This window comes from Cynocephalus volans, chromosome X, assembly GCF_027409185.1.
Source record: "Cynocephalus volans isolate mCynVol1 chromosome X, mCynVol1.pri, whole genome shotgun sequence".
NCBI lineage: Eukaryota > Metazoa > Chordata > Mammalia > Dermoptera > Cynocephalidae > Cynocephalus > Cynocephalus volans.
The window spans coordinates 34,184,548-34,197,517 of record NC_084478.1 but is presented as its reverse complement, the minus strand read 5'-3'; the positions used below and the strand labels follow the sequence as shown (position 1 = coordinate 34,197,517).

The window sequence follows — 12,970 nt, the reverse complement described above, 5'->3', positions numbered from 1 at the left end:
CACTGCCCCTAGAAAACAAATATCAAGACCTGACCAGACCTCTCTCCAAATCAATCAATGTGAAACAAAGGCACTATAAGATTTCATTATTAATGTATTTTCATGCAAAAAAGCAGAACCCACTGTAGTGCTAGCAACTCCCTAAACTCTGATGTTCAGGACCAGCCAAACATGCTATCATGTGGAACTGTATTTTACACTATGATATTTATTTTGCTTTTGCAGTCACTAACCGAACCATCGCTAATATACATTTTCTGGTTCAAGGTACAGTATTTCTTTTACATAGCCAAAGATACAACAATTTTGCTGTCTTAAATCCATCTCTTCAAAATGCTTATTTTGATTGTCTTCTTTAGAAAAGGAGTGATTCCTGACTTTTAAAAAAGTGTGTATGGGGCTGGCCAGTTAGCTCAGCTGGTTACAGTGCAGGCTTATAACACTAGGGTCACAAGTTCAGATCCCCTTACAAGTCAGCAAAAAAAAAAAAAAAAAAAAAAAAAAAAAGTGCGTATGTATAACTAGCATTATCAGGCTTTTTAAAACTTCTTAGATAATAAACCAAATTTTATAAAAATATACATAAGGATGTAAGTATACATTTTACATAATCTTTACTGTGGGCATTTAACTCCACAACTGAGAAGAAATAAGGATTTCTTAGAACCCATTTTTCACAAACATTATGTGAACATTTATGCAGCTCAAAATTTGGCTTGAAGTAGATTCTTTGGATAGGCAACAATTAGACATCATAAGTGCCTTCCTTATAAATTCAACGAACAAAAAGCATCACTGAACTTCCAAAACACGCAACTGACTCATTTTAACATCACCAAAACCTAATTTGTTTCTTCCAAACAACCCATCTTTTCTTCCTATAAAACAAACATGATGATGGATATCAGACATTAACTTCTGTGGTGATGGCCTGAAATCACCCAAAAGTTTACCAAAGAACCAGGTAAAGCATTAGTTTAGAAAATGAGCTGCTCTTGCAATCCATGTGTTTGTAAATACAGAAATGGGAATTCAGATGCTTCTAGTGAGTGTGACTTCACATAAAGCTGAGTGTCTGCTGAATCTACGGCATTATAACAGGCGTTTCAGGGATCTCATGTCAAGAAGACATGGCCCTGGCAGTTTAATATAATAAAACAACTTTGATTTTAAAGCCAAACACAAAAGCTATGTGCCTGACTCAGCCTCAACAGAAACATGACAGTGGTGGGAAGGTGTTGTAGGACTTTTGACTGCTGCTCAAGAAATCGGAGACTGCTCAGACAAAGTTTTACTCAGTGTGTGACTTAGATGATTTCTTTTTGGTTTATCTGTTTGGTTGGTTGTCTTTTGCAAGGTTCCAAGTGTTGCAAATTACACTTTATTCTACCTGGAGGAAAGTAGCAAAAAAGGACAACTGTTCTATCAACTGCTAGTGATGGCTTGATAAAAAAAATGTCATCTAAACTCATGTCCATTCCCTTGCTCTGACTTATCCCTACAGAATTGTTTCTACAACCAACTTCAGAATGAAAATCAGACACTGCATTACTCTTGTCCAAAGACATTTAATTCTGTTCCACATACTCAAATTTTATCCTCTAAAAATGGAAAATGGCCATTTTGAAGGTGGACAGAGGTGAGAGGTTCCTTGAAATCAAGGCCTTATGATTCTATGACAAGCCCTTCGCTGCTGAACTATCTTCTTCTGTCAGTCCATTAGTTGCATCATAACCACCAGTTCAGTATGCAACACGGAAGACATTCTGATTGTGTTAGGAGAAGAAGTTATGAGCTTTTCTGAGGTCCCCTCCAAAAATCTGGATTTCATATCCTAGTATCAGCCACTTTCCTATCTACCCTGATTTTCTCTAACACGTCACCAGCACCACTGAGCATATGACCAATAAACATCATAACTCTCCAACAGGAGGCAAAAGCCAACTAGTCCCCATCATTCTTCTGCAATGGTGCAATTCTGTGCTGGGGCAAGGGAAAGACCATACAAAACCAGACAAATACACAAGTGCTAAGGGCTTCTCAAAACTATGTCTGTGTATTTAGTCATAGTATTAATAAGAAAAAGATATGACTGCCCAGTTTTGAGAACTTACACCAACAGGAGTTGGAAAATCAACTTTGTTGCTAAGAAGCTAGCTTCTTGGTCATGATCTGGGGGACAGGAAGAGTACTATTAAACAAAAGGAGAGCTCAACACCAAACCTTTGGTTCAAGAAGCAAGCAAGAAATACAGAGAAATTTTTTAAGGTAAAAATATGCAGAGAGAGAAAGGGGGGGGGGGAGAGAGTGTAATGCAAGAATACGTTTGACTTCTTCGAGAATCCTAAGGTGATTAAAGTTTAGATAGCAGGAGAGATTAAAGATGACGTTCCAGAAAATACTGTCCACTGGCTGTGGAGTCATTAGCAATAAAAAGTAAGAATTAGTTGGCTGTTCCATCAAACATAAATACTACACATACAGCTTTTTCAAAGGTTCCAAAAATCACTCCCTCACTCAAATAAGTCCTGTGTCTGCCATGTCCCTGGCACTATGCATGCTCAGGTGACATGAGGCTAAACACAATCCTACACAACACGGCTTATGTTCCACAAGAACCTTGCAGCCTGTGGGGAAGAGTCAATCAATTTGGTGATAGGTACCGTCACAGAGGTGTGTCCAGAGAGTCATGGGAGCACGTAAGAGAGAATAAAACATTCTGTCTGGAGAGCTGAGTGAGGAAGGCTTTTCAGAGACTGCGCCATTGAAGGCGGAAGGAGGATTTCACAAAGTGAAGCATCATGAGTTGTGGGGTGTGGTTCGAGGTAGAGATGGCAGGAGTGAAGGTGTGGAAATAACCAAGTATGTGGGATCTTTGAGGAATACCAAGCTCTCTGGTGTGGTGGGCAGATGGCAAAGGTGGAAAGGCTGGCTTGGGGCCTAAGGCAATGCTACAAACTTTCAATTCTATTCTGTAAGGAATTAGCGACCACAAAAGGTTTTTAAGCTTGAAGGATGACATTATTAATTCTGTTTTGGAAAGATAATCTTGAAAATGGTATGGAGGATGGACTGATATGGAAATAGATCAAAACAGGGAGATCAACTAGAAAACTAAGGACGAGATGGCCAGGAACTGAATTAAAGCTGTGAGAAGTGGAAAAGGCAGTGTGAGAGTAAGAGGAATCCAAGCCCATGATATGCAATGTGGGTGACTCACAGGCTTCTGTTATCCCAGGGTGGGAAATGCTAGAGGGCATTGCTGTGCATACCTCACAAGAATACCGTGAGGAACAAATTAGGTAAGGTACAAAAATCCTTTGAAAACAGCAATGCAGGGCTAGACAGTTAGCTCAGATGGTTAGAGCACAGCCTTATAACACCAGGGTCACGAGTTCAGATCCCTGTACCCGCCAGCCACCAAAAAACCGAAACTTGAAAATAGCAATGCACTGCATTAATATACAATGTATATTAACATAATGTAATCCTTTCCTTTTAAAATCCCTTGTCTCTTTCTTGCAGGCAAATTAAATACTTTTGGTAGGTGAGAGCAGCAAAACAACTGTTTAGAGAGGAGGGTCCAGACAGCCTACCTCAGTCCTGACAGCCTGTATAAACAGGTAGCTAAGTAAAACCAGTTCACAGGATTTTTTTTTTTTTTTTTTTTGGCAGCTGGCCAGCACAGGGATCGAACCCTGGACCTTGGTGTTATCAGCACCACACTCTAACCAACTGGTGAGCTAAGTAGCAAGCCCTCAGTTTGCAAGATTTTCACAGTTTCCATAGAAACCCTAAAGAAGCCCAAAACATTTCAAGATAGACAGTCCTATATATTTTTTTTTTTTTTTTGTCGTTTTTTCATGACCGGCACTCAGCCAGTCAGTCCTATATAGGATCCGAACCCGCGGCGGGAGCGTCGCCGCGCTCCCAGTGCAGCACTCTACCAAGTGCGCCACGGGCTCGGCCCGACAGTCCTATATTTTCACTCAAGTTCCTGCATACTAAAGAAGTTGTAGAATCCCATTTCTGTTATCTGATTCCTACAAGGAACGCTGGGAAATGCAGCCTAGGTATTACCTCATTTTGATTTTTGGGCCCTGCTCATGTAGTGCTAGGCATGTGCAAATATAGTCACTTCCTACAGATGGGAAACTGAAGCTAGTCAAAAGGAGACTATGGTGAGTCACAGTCAAGGCTGAGACGGTGGTGACAGGATTGCAGCTCTCAGAAGCACTTTAAAATGTTGGAAAGACCATAATTTCTTAGTATGCTCAGGATCAGATGGTGTCAAAAAATCATTATATGGGAGGTCTCCTAGAAGAGATACAGGGAAGATGAGATTTCTATACACAAATACAGACATGGTTGAGCAATGCTAATTATCCGCCATTTGTCAAGTGTCAGCAATACACCTGAAGATGTAAAAAGGATGGCAAATTCCCACTAAAAGTGTGGAAATATTAAAAAGATGCAATGAGCTTTTTGCTTTCACAAAACTATTTTTGGTCATATGAGAATTTTTTTTTTTTTTTTTAGAAATTTGGTTCCCTTCTCATTTATAAGTCAACTTGATTCAGGTATAAAAACATATATAGCTTTTATTTTCATATTCTCACATGTAACCCATGGAATCTCATTTTAAAGTACTCAGTGGTTCTTACACATTACATTAGAATTCATCAACATGTATTTTTCTGAAGGGTTTAGTGATCACATGGAGAATTTTTAAAAATACTGATGCACTGGCTCCACCCTGAGAAATTCTAACCTAACATTCAGGGTGGGCTAAGTCATCCTATAATCTTTAAAAAGAAACCTGCCCAGGTGATTCTAATGTGTAGCCAAGGTTTAGATCCACTGTCTTTGCCTGGTAAACAGACAAGTATGTGATAAAAAAGAAATGCTAGAGTGAAGAAAAGTTCCAGATGCAGTATTCTTCTCCATCTGTCTGAACACGTTCCTTTGGTTTTCCATATAAAATTTTAGAATCTTAGAATGGCTGGGGCAATATCAAGATTTGTAGGATGCAAATAATTTCCAAATAGGACTTGAGTCTACATTATCCTCCCTCACTGGTAAGGACCATATTAAAGTTCACTATTTGGCTGGCCATTTGGCTCACTTGGCTAGAGCACAGTGTTATAACAGGAAGGTCAAAGGGTTTGGATCCCCATACCAGCCATCCACCAAGAAAAAAAAAAAAAAACCAAAAACACCACAACAAAAAATAAAGTTCACTATTTTAATTTTCCTTTTGAAAGCAGCTTCATTGTTTTGATAAAAACAATACATGTGGTATAGATGGTCAACTCTGTACTCCATAGATATGTACAATCAACTATGTTTCAATTAAAAAATTTTTAAAAAAAAACCAATACATGCCTATTGTGAAATATTCGAATAGAGAAAAGCAACATGGAAAAAATAAAAATCACCTACAACTTTCACCACTCAGATATGATTGTCATATATTAAACATCCTTTTAGAAATCTCTCTAAACATATATATGCACACAGATATTCATGTAAATCTATTAATTTTACAAAAGTGACATTACACTATACAAGCTGATTTTTTTTTTTTTTTTTTTTTTTTGTCTTTTTCGTGACCGGCACTCAGCCAGTGAGTGCACCAGCCATTCCTATATAGGATCCGAACCCATGGCGGGAGCGTCACCGCATTCCCAGCGCCGCACTCTCTCGAGTGCGCCACAGGCTCGGCCCAAGCTGATTTTTTTTTAACTTGGCAGTATTATGTGGCCAAATATTTGGGCCAATAGAAAATAGATTTACAAATTGAATTTTAAGGGCTGCACATTAACAATGCATTTAAGTATGTTACTTTTAACATTTCATGGATTCTCAGTATTCTTTTGAGAACCAAATGATTTACCTGTAACTTTCTGAACCATGGAAATATAAGAACAAAAAATTATAATTATATTTTTATATACTAAGGAATATGATTGGAAACAAAACTTAACACAAAACAAAACAACAGTACCTCTCAAAATGACTCCTTAGGTATAACCCTAACAAAACCTGTACAGGACGTGTATGCTGAAAACTACAAAATGCTAATGAAAGAAAACAAAGAAGACCTAAAAAAATGAAGAAACATACCATACCATGTTCACAGATTGGATGACTTGACATAATAAAGATGTCAGTTCTCCCTAGGGTGATATAGATTTAACATAATCCCAATGAAAATCCCAGCAGGATTTTTTTGCTGATAAAGAGAAGCTGACTCTAAAATTTATATGAAAAGGCAAAAGAACTAGAATAGTTAAAACATTTTTGAAAATAATAAAATGGAGGAATCACACTACACGAGACTTACTATAAAGACTATGGCATTGGGCAAAGAGAGAAACACAGAGAACAATGGAAGACAAGAGTTCAGAAATAGACCCACACAAGTATGCTACATGGTTTTTGACAAGGGTACAAAAGCAATTCAGTGGGGAAAGAATAGTCTTTTCAGTAAGTGGTGTGGAAACAATTGGACATACAAAGACCAGGGGGGAAAAAATGAACCTTGCCCTTAGACTCACACCTTATGCAAAAATTAACTCAAAATGGATCATAAATCTAGATATAAAATTTGAGTTCTATGACATGAGACCAAAAACACAATCTACAAATGAAAAAATTCATATAATGGACCTAATCAAAATTTAAAAGTTTTTCTCTGTGAAAGACACCATAAAGAGAATGAAAAGACAAGTGAAAGACTGGGAGGAAATATTTTCAAATCACATATCCAATACAGGATCAATATCTAGAATATATGAGGGTACTTCAAAAAGTTCACGGAAAGATTTGTATTATCTTTTGGTTCTATTTTTCCATGAACCTTTTGAAGTACTCTTGCATAAAGAATTCTCAAAACTCAACAGTAGGCAGCCCCCTCCACCCAGAAGCCAGCAAGAGAGCATGCCTGGGGTCCTAGGCAAGGAGCTGAGGGCCATACTGCCTGCCTGAAAACAGGCAAGCGAGCACGCCAAAAATGCCACTTCCACACAGGTAGCCCAACAAACACCACTTCCACGCAGGTGGCACAACACCGCCACAGCCACAGCTGCCGAAAAAGCATCTCAATGCCACAGCAGCAGCCACAGTCACTGTGTAGGTGGCCCCCCAGACAATTGACTGTACTGACACAAGGAGAGTCATCAGTAGAGACTGGAAAAAGAAGAGGACATCTCTCTCCTCAAAGCCCACTCCAGAGTAACAGAAGAAGCAACTGCTCTACAAGATGACCACACATCAACGTAGAGATAGTAGAAATACGAAACCCAAGAAAATATGACACCACCAAAAGAATACAGTAGTTCTCAAATACCAGACCCTATAAAGCAGGAAAACCTTGAAATGACTGAGAAGGAATTCTGAGCAACAATCTTAAGGAAACTCACTGAGATGTGAGAAGACTCAGACAACATAATGAAATGAGAAAAAAAAAAAAAAAATCCAGGATATGCAGGAGGAAAATTACAAACAGATTAACACCTTAAAAAAGAATGTCGTAGAACTCATGGAACTGAACAATTCACTCAACAAAATAAAAAACAGAACTGACTGCTTAAGCAGCAGGCTAGAACAAGCAGAAGAAAGAATTCCTGATCCTGAAGATACTCTTTTAGAAATAACCCTTGCAGACCAAAAAAAAAAAAAAGGAAAAACGAATTTATAAAAATGAAGAAAATGTAAGAGAGCTAGTAGATAACCTTAAGCACACAAACATTTGAATAATGGATGTTCCAGAAAGGGAAGAGAAAGGAAAAGGCATGAAAAGCCTATTCACTGAAATAATAACAGAAATCTTCCCAGGTATAGGGAGAGATATGGACCTTCAGATCCAGGAGGCTCAACGATCCCAAACAGATTCAATCTTAAAAGATCCTCTCCAAGACACATTATAGTCAAACTGGCAAAGCTCAAAGACAAAGAAAGAATCTTAAAAGAAGCAAGAGAAAAGTGACAAGTCACCTATAAAGGAGACCTTAGCAGACTAACAGCACGCTTCTCAACAGAAACTCTACAGGCCAGAAGAAAGTGGAATGAAAACCCTGCCAGCCAAAAATACTATGCCCAGCAAGACTATCCTTCAGAAATGAGGGAAAAATAGTGTATTTTCTAGACAGACAAAAACTGCAAGAGTACACCACCACACAACCAGCCCTACAAGAAATCCTCAAGGAAGTCCTACATCTGCAATCCGAAAAATGATAATTACTATCACGAACACACAAGAAAGAACAAAACCCATTGGTAGAACAAAACTGCAAATGAGAAAGAGAAAGAAACTAAATCTCACCACCACAAAAAGCCATAGTGACAATGTAATAATGCTCCTACTTTATTTCTGATTGCAGTAATTTCAGTCTTCTCTCTTTTTTCTTGGTCAGTCTAGATTCAGGTTTGCAAATTTTGTTTACCTTTCAAAGAATCAACTTTCGGTTTTGATTTTTTCTATTGTTTTTTAATTCCCTATTTCATATATTTCTGTTGTAAACACTGTTATTTCCTACATGTATTTGCTTTTTTTTTTTTTTTGGTTTAGTTTGCTCTACTTTTTCTATTTTCTTAAGGTAGAAGTTCACATTACTGATTTGAAATGTTTCTTATTTTTAATATATGTGTTTACAAGTATTAATTTTCCTCTGAAGCACTGCATGAGCCCTGCATCCTTTAAATTTTGACATGTTGCTCTTTGATCTTTATCTCAAAGTACTCTCTAATTTCCCTGTGATTTTCTTTCTACCTATTGTTTATTTAAGAGTGTATTGTTTAATTTCCAAACATTTGTGAATTTTCTAAATTTGCTTCTGTTATTATGGTCAGAGAACATATTTTCTAAGATCTTAGTCTTCAAAAAAAAAGAAAATTCAGGTATATATATGTATGTGTGTATACATACATATATGTATCTATATATATAAAAAACCAAAAAAACTCAACAGTAAAAAAACAAAAAAATCCCAATAAAAAATGGGGAAAAATTTGGGATACTTCACCTAAGAAGATATAAGGATGGCAAATAAGCATATGAAAAGATGTTCAATATCACTAGCCATCAGGGAAATGCAAATTAAAACTACAATGAGATACGGCTCCACACCTATTACAATGGCTAAAATAAAAATGCCAACAATACCAAGTGCCAGCGAGGATGCCCAGCAACTGGAACTCTCATATGCTGCTGATGGGAATGAAAAATGGTACTGCCACTCTGAAAAATAGTTTCGCAATGTCTTAAAAGGTGAAACATACACTTAGCATATAAGCCAGCAATCCTACTCCTAAGGTATTTATCCTAGAGAAATGAAAACTTATGCTCAAAGAAAAACTTGTACACAAATGTTTATAGCAGCTGAATTCATAACTGACCCAAACTGGAAACAACCCAAATATCCTTTAATGGGTAGATGGATCAAACTGATACATCCATACGATGGAATAATATTCATGAATAAAAGAAATGAACTGAGTGAAAGAAGATAGTTTCGAAGGCTACATACTGTATGATTTTGTTTATATGGCATTCTCGAAAAGACAAATCTCTAGTGATGAGAACAAATCACAGTTGACAGAGATAGGAGTAGGAAGGAGGGTAAGATTATAAAGGGAGAGCAGGAGGGAATTTTTTAGAGTGATGGAACTGTTTTGTATCTTGATTGTGGTGATGAGTGTATGAATCTGTACACGTGCTAGAATTTGTAAAAGAATACACACTGTTATAGACTTGGGTAGGTTAAAATAAATGCACATTTAAATATAGAAAAGTTGTTATCCCTTAAAGTGGCTTAATACCTAGGTCTAATTTTTAGAAAGCAGGAGTAGTGAATGCAATTGAGTGCTGGAACCGCTGCTCATGCTATTAGGGTTCTATCTTCATGTCCCATTGAAAGGAAGTAATGAGCTGAAGATAATGGCTTAGTTTTCTTTCCCAAATTCTCACAGCTAAAATTTCTCTTGTGATGAAGCTCTAACGGAGATGTTAGAATTTTTCTCCAACGTTCTTTAGGGGAACTATATTTAGAATTTCACTGTATATTCACAGATCAAGTATCTACCCACTCCTCATCAAGCAAAGAAACATACATGTTACAAAGCTTCATTCTGCACATCTCCGGGATTGGCAACATATTCAGTACGGTGGGTTCCAGATGGAAGATTATGCCAGAAAGTATGACCCTTGACTGTGGTAGTAGTTTATGCACATAGTATCTTTATCACATAACTGAATCATTCCTCACATACTAATTTGTTTCCTCGTTTTCTCCTCTCTTAACATTTTTCTCACATTTTCCTGTGTCTTTACTCTCACAAAATATTGTTTCAATTGACCGCATAATATACTTTTCCACTGATATACCATAATTTAACAACCATTTATTCTTAGATATTTAAGTTATACTCATTTTTTCACTATTATAAACATAATTCATCAATGTATATTCTTGCACAATTTGGGGTTACAATTCTTTAGGATAAATTGCTAGAGTTGGAAGTAAAGCTTCTGGGGTCCACAAAGTCAAAACTATTTTCATAATATTACTAAGATGTCATTGGTCTTTTTCACTGGGTTGACATCTGCACTGATGGTGGAAAATCAATGACGAGTAAAACTGCCAGCACATTAGCATCAATCAAGGCAGTGGCCCCAAACTGTAGTATTCATCGTTGTATTCCTCACCATCAGGCACTCACAGTAACCAATAAATAACTAAGCCAGTTTTACTTAAGCATGCCCTTGATGAGAAACTAAAATTTTATTAAATCTGAACCCTTAAATGGATCTCTAGGTTGGGATACTAAGAGGAAAAAAAAAAAAAAAGTTCATAGAAAGATTTGTATTATCTTTCAATTCTATCTTTCCACAAACTTTATGAAGTATCCTCATATCATCATGTGCCAAAGTACAGTAGCTGTCTCTAGGAAAACTTGTGCCAACTGTCCAAGTTGCAAGCTGAACTAACCACTTTGTTCAAAGAACACCATTTTTACTCCAACAAATAACTGACAAACAAACTGTGGTTATTCAGACCTGGGTATCTGGCAGATATTTTCTGAAAAATGAACCAACTGAGCCTGTCACTTCAAAGAAAATCAGCTGACAGTATTTATTACCAATGATAAAATTCCAGCTTTCAGTGAGTTTTCACTGGAAAATTTGTATCCATCACTGTGAGGTCAAAGCTTCTCAATATTTGCAGACTTCTCTGATGAGACTGGTGGTGATATGAACAAATGTGATTTTTTAAAACTGTATAATAAAATGTGTCAACATTTGGAAAATCTTCATAAGTTATCGAATCAGTATTTTATAAATAACCAACTGTACCCCATGAATACATACAATTATTATGTCAATTAAGAAAATATAAATTTAATAAAAATTTTTAAAAATAAGAAAAACAAAGCAAGCTGAGGCCAACTATAGGTGTTGGTATGAGCATATGAGCATATAGTAGAGCTACCCCTGATTTATGCCAAGCACAAAACCACCCAACACCCATCATTTAGAAAAGACTAGCACTCTAATTTTTATCAGTAGTATTTTTTGAAATCTAGGCTTTGAGAATTTTCCTATGGTACCTCAGAAATTAATCCCCTTCTGAACAGAAATATGGCTATTCCATTTAACAAGACTAAGCTACAAAGGACCATTTGGAAATTCATATCTGTAACTATCTGCAAAGGGCCAATTTTCCACACATGAACCATAATGTACACTTTCTGGGCAAACCAAATATGAAAGACAGCCATAGCTTGGGGTGCTCTCCTCCCAACTCTTGTTGACATCTGCAGCAGAGAACTGACAGTTCCGTTTTGCTCCTTGAAGTCAAGAAGGTCGATGTTGTGAAAATCTCACTTATGAAAGGTTAAATGAAAACTGTTGTGGTTCAGTTTCTTACTCTACTACAACAGTAGTTCTAAATGGCTGGAGTTAGATGTGAAGTTGAGTTTTTCCTAAATAAACAAGGCTAGAGAAATCAAACTGAAGAAAGGAATTCTACTATTTTGGCACAAGAAGTTTTCTGTTTTTATACACTTGTTTTCAGACACTTGACAACTCTTATGGTATTTTCTCAGCATTTCAAAAAGCCTCTAATTTTCCTTTTGGAGAAGGTGAACCACATCAGAAGTTGCTGAAACCCCAGGTTCAACATATGTGTTTCTCTTCCATGGCTGGACTGGTCCATTGCTGGGTGGCTATAATCAGCCTTCTGGAATCATGTCACAGTCAGCCTTGTGGCCTGACCTGGCTTGTAATGCTAATGCTTAGGGCTCTTTATCCATCCTATTATAAGAGTGACTGCAGTAAATGTGGTAAGCAACTTGGTATCCATAATCAGCTGTCTTCCCAGAAATTATGGGCAGAATTCTGGACTAGGCTCCCCATGTCTGGTCACAATCCTGATGCTGTGATGTATGTGTGACCTGGGAGAGTCATTCGATAGCACCGACCTCTCAGAATATTGTGAACTCATTCAATAAAATTTACTGAGCACAGAAAAAAATGAAAAAACAAAATTTACTGAGCACTTACCAGGTAAGGCACAATACTGGGTTCTGGGCCTTGAAGGAGTTATAGCTTAGTGTCCTCTCCGAAGGCTGACTTTGAGACCTTATTCACCAACATAGAAATAGAAACTCCCATGGCAAACTGAAGGGAGGACCAAATAAAGCATAGCACAGCATGACACCATCCTGACTCTACGGGAGACAGAGCAGCAAGAAGATGTAAGCTTTCCAGTGGAAATGCCCCTCGGAGACAGGGGCAGCAAGGCCCCAGCCTAGGTCTGAATCTCTGGGGGTTCGTGTTCATTCACTATGTCTCAGATCGGAAAAAATGAACATTAATAATGAACTCTATGTACTTTCTAAACACTTTAAGTGCATTATCCCACATAGTCCTCATTATGACCTTATAGGGTAGGTACTATTACTACCA

At 37.3% G+C, this 12,970-nt stretch overlaps 1 protein-coding gene across 3 annotated transcripts in view; it reads right to left on the bottom strand.

Annotated features, from left to right (window-relative positions):
* Positions 1 to 12,970, bottom strand: part of POLA1 (DNA polymerase alpha 1, catalytic subunit) — a 283,541-nt gene that overhangs the window by 119,454 nt on the left and 151,117 nt on the right. The window contains exon 35 of one of the 3 annotated variants that reach the window (XR_010022374.1): positions 12,566 to 12,732. The exons of the other annotated variants lie outside the window; for them this stretch is intronic. The gene's annotated coding sequence lies outside the window, so the exon portion shown is untranslated. The remainder of the gene's footprint in view (positions 1 to 12,565; positions 12,733 to 12,970) is intronic. 3 annotated transcript variants of the gene reach the window in all.